Genomic DNA, 4,614 nt, shown 5'->3' on the forward strand with positions numbered 1-4,614 from the left:
CTGGTCATGCCCTTTGACCTCACCAATGCCCCTGCTGTGTTCCAGGCTCTGGTGAATGCTGTTCTCCATGACATGTTAAACCGGTTCGTCTTCCTCCACATTGATGACATCCTCGTCTTCTCTCGCTCCCCTCAAGAACACCTGTTCCACGTCCGGCAGGTCCTTCAACGCCTTCTGGAAAATCAGCTGTTTGTGAAGGCGGAGAAATTATAGTTTCATCTCTCCACCATCCCCTTTCTGGGTTACATCATCTCTGCTGGGAGTGTCCAGATGGATGCCAGGATGGTGAGAGCAGTGATGCAGCTTATGTCATGGGTTCAGCTGCAAACCTGTTTCCTGGGATTCACCAATTTATATCGCCGCTTTATCTGGGGTTACAGCACCCTGGATTCCCCCCTGTCAGCACTCACCTCACCCAAGGTTCCGTTCACGTGGTCCCCAGCTGCTGACCGGATGTGCCGGGACCTCAAACATCGCTTCACCACAGCTCCCATCTTGGTTCATCCGGACCCATCTTGTCAGTTCGTGGTGGAGGCCAATGCTTCAGACGTCGGAGTGGGGGCTGTTCTGTCCCAGCATTCTGCCCTTGACCTCAGATACATTTCTGCGCCTTCTTCTCCCATCGCGTCAACGCCATGGAAAGGAACTACGATGTGGGGAATCGGGAGATTCTTGCGGTTTAGATGGCGTTGGAGGAATAGAGCCAATCCCCGGGGGGGTTCTGACAACTGGATGTTCGTTCCCGACACCGTCCGCTCCGCTCTTCTGGACTCCTCCAGGTTGGCCTGCCAACTGGGCGCCCGTCAGACCCTGGCCTTTGTGCGAAAGCACTTTTGGTGGCCTACCATGGTCCCGGGCGTGTCCTCATTCGTCGCCGCTTTCAACATCTCAATGGTCATTATCCCCTCTGCTGTTCGTCTTCTGTTGACCCATACCCTTCGTATACACCCCACCTTTCATGTGTCCCGTATCAAGCCCGTGTCTTACAGTCCCTTGTCTTCCATTTCTAGGCCCACACCTCCTCCCTGTGTTGTTGATGGCCATCCGGCGTACATGGTGAGATGCCTCCTAAGGGTTCAACCACGGGGTAGCGGTTTCTAGTACCTGGTTGACTGTGAGGGTTATGGCCCGGAAGGGAGGCACTGGGTCCTTGCTATAGACATCCTGGACCCAGCCCTCATCATCGACTTCCACTGCTGGCACCCCGGTCAACCAGGTATGCGCCCAGGTAGGACGCCAGGTGGCGCCCCTAGAGGGGGTACTGTCACGCCCTGATCTGTTTGACCTGTATTTGTGCTTGTCTCCACCCCTCCAGGTGTCGACCTACTTCCCCATTATCCCGTGTATTTATACCTGTGATTTCTGTTGCCTGTTTCTGTTGCCTGTGATTTCTGTTGCCATTTTGTCTTGTTTGTCAAGCTTACCAGCATTTGTCCTGTCAGCTCCTCCTTTTCTCGCCCTCCTGGTTTTTGACCTTTGCCTGTCCTGACCCTGAACCCGCCCGCCTGACCACTCTGCCTGCCACAGACCCTAAGCCTGCCTGCCATCCAGTACCTTTGCTTCTGTTGCTATAATTAACATTATTACTTCTACACATTCTGTATCTGGGTCTTACTTTATCCTGATATAATCAGTCTATTCCCTCTCTATCTATACTTGTAGCCCAGCCAGACTCTTCTCCATAGTGGATTGGAGAGTGGCCTCTCTCTCTCTCTCTCTCTCTGGTTGGCTGGAGGAGAGAAGTGAAATGGTGCATCACCTCTGGTCAATAATAATACTCACCTTGAGCAACTCCACAGCCTGTTGGAGCTCCTTCAGCACCTTCTCTCTCTCCTGGACTCTTTGCTGGAGCTTCTGCTGACTCATCCACAGCTGACTCTGTGGAGGAACACTCTTCATTGAGCTATCAAGTTTTCCAATAGTTCACTTGTCACCATAGCACACAGTTGATTGACTGATTATAGTTCTTACTGTACATGAGATGTATCACAGAGACTGAACGTTGGACTCAAAAGAGTGATAATGGAGTTTGACTTTAGAAGAAGCTGATCGATTTGGATAATTTATGATAATCTTATTTCTTCTGCTGTGGGTCGATTTCATTTCAATAACTATGTTTCCTGATCTCTCCTATTCAAACAGCCTTCCTACTGTTTAACAGAGTCACCAACCAGTTGTTCTGGTCTAACCTGTTTCTCTGTCCTCTCTGCTGCAGCTGACATTGTATCATATGGCCATTATGTTCATCCATCACACACAATAGACATATACACTGTTGATCCGTACGGCAGTTTGTCATGATGAGATCTTCTCCTGTAGCTGTATGGTGGCTTTGACCAGCTTGTGTTTCTTTAGTCCAGGAACATCATAGTGAGGCTGGAGGTGAGTCTCACAGTGAGACACCAGACATGCCAGACAGGACATGAAGGCTTTCTGCTTTCTGGTCCCAGTGCAGAAATCAGACGCCACATCTCCAGGTCCAACATAGCACAGAGCAAGGGGAGCAGCCTGGAGTCCTGTCTTCTGCAGTGTCTCCAACACTTCAGCCAACATGTTATTTTTCCTCAGAGTAGGCCTTGGAGTGAAGGTCTGCTTGCACTGAGGACAGCTGTAGATCCCCTGATCATCCTGATCCCAGTAGCCCTCAACACAGCTTCTACAGTAACTGTGTCCACAGGGAATAGCCACCGGCTCCTTCAGTAGTTCCGGACAGACAGAACAACAGAACGGGTCCTGGTCCAGCAGAACTCCCCGCAGAGACATTTGGACTGTTGTTGTTCACTCTCACACAGACAGATGACACAGAGACAGAGATCAGTTTTGTTTCCTCAGGAGAAAGTTTGTGGGAGGGGGAGAGAGAGAAATATAACTAGAGAGGGAGAAAGTGTGAGTGTGTGTGTGTATGTGTGTGTGTGTGTGCATGCGTGCGTGTGCATCTGCTTCTGTCTGTTCTCAAACATTAGAACAACAACAACATCTGCTTACGGAGTGCAATAACAACACTGTCTCAGTGCCCGCATTATAATCTGTATTATTGTTCTTTTTAGAGATCTAAATATCAGAGATATTTTTCTTTTTTTAGAGATAATGTAATGTTCTTTTCTGGACTGGGTTTATAGGCAAATGCAGAAAACATCTCATTATTCATTCTAAACGCACAGAGTAAAACAACCCATAAAATGCAGATTGCATTAATCATTAATCACACAAACACACACACACACATACATGCGCGCACGTACGGACACATGCACACACACAAATGACTCCTCCTGGGGTAGAAAACAGAGGGAATTGGCCTGATTATTTCTCTCTGTCTTTTGTTCTCCTTCAGTTTCTAATCCTCCCACTCCTTTTATCTCTTTCATACTCCCACAGTCTCAATATCCCTCTCTCAGTCTGTCTGCTCTCTCTCTCTCTCTATCTCTCTCTCTCTCTATCACTCTGTATCTATCTCTCCTTCAATCTGACCCCCTCTCTCTTTAGCTCTTTGCAGTGCTCTCTCCTGGTGTTTGAAGAGACAGCATATGACAGAGAGCAGACCTAAACTATTAACTAGAGATTCAAACTGTCAGAGAAGCTCTTCTCCCCGCAAGCAACAGGAAGGCCTACCATGACTGCCACACTGCCAGACTCAACAATTACATTCTCATTCAGCTCGGTCTGGATTTTCTGTTTAATCAGTAACCAAATTGCACCTGAACCTGTCAAGCAAATACCATCCTTCTCAGGCCTTTACAAGAGGGAGAGAGAGAGGGAGAGAGAGAGAGGGAGATAGAGGGATAGGAAAAGGGAGAGAGAGGGGGAGTGAGGGAGAAAGAAAGGGAGGGAGATAGAGGGATAGGAATAAGGAGAGAGGGGGAGTGAGAGAGAGATAGAGGGATAGGAATAGGGAGAGAGAGGGGGAGTGACATAGAGAGAGAGATAGGAAGACGGAGACAATCCATCACAACTTTTATTATTTCTCAGCCTTTCTCCTCTCCCCCTCTCTTTCCCCCACTCTCTCCTCTTTGTCTCTGGGTGTGAACATGGGGAGAAGAGAGAGGTATTGATTGTCAAGGGGTTCCAAGGACTTTGTGTCTAATCCAACAAAATGGCCGCCTTAGATGAATCTGCCGCCAAAGTCTTTGACTCAACCGTTATCATCTAACACGGGTCATTCTACTATGCTTATAGCTGCAGCCTCTGGCACCAGAACCATGTAGCTGGGTTCAAATAGTATTTGACATCGTCCAAGTATACTCGTAGCATTTGCTGTAGCCTGCCTGGAGTGCCAGATCGGCAGGATTTGCCTTTTTGATACTGTTGTATTGATTCTAGTGCACCAGGCAAGCCCAGCTTTGTAATTTGCAATTATTTGAAGAAGAAAAAAACCCACCAGGTATAAGCCAGCTGGTGATCAGGTACCGGTGGTGGGTTGTGGTAGGATGTGGTTTATAGAGATCAAGGTCATTCATTAGACCATCAAATCAAATCAAATGTATTTATATAGCCCTTCGTACATCAGCTGATATCTCAAAGTGCTGTACAGAAAACCAGCCTAAAACCCCAAACAGCAAGCAATGCAGGTGTAGAAGCACGGTGGATAGGAAAAACTCCCTAGAAAGGCCAAAA

The 4,614-nt window shown here is 48.1% G+C and overlaps 1 pseudogene; it reads right to left on the reverse strand.

Moving 5' to 3' along the window:
- Window positions 1–1,650: 1,650 nt before the first annotated feature.
- On the reverse strand, window positions 1,651–2,763 carry LOC112219920 (annotated as a pseudogene).
- Between the last annotated feature and the right edge of the window lie 1,851 nt (window positions 2,764–4,614).

The sequence above is a fragment of the Oncorhynchus tshawytscha genome, linkage group LG20 (genome assembly GCF_018296145.1).
Source record: "Oncorhynchus tshawytscha isolate Ot180627B linkage group LG20, Otsh_v2.0, whole genome shotgun sequence".
In the NCBI taxonomy this organism is placed as follows: Eukaryota; Metazoa; Chordata; class Actinopteri; order Salmoniformes; family Salmonidae; genus Oncorhynchus; species Oncorhynchus tshawytscha.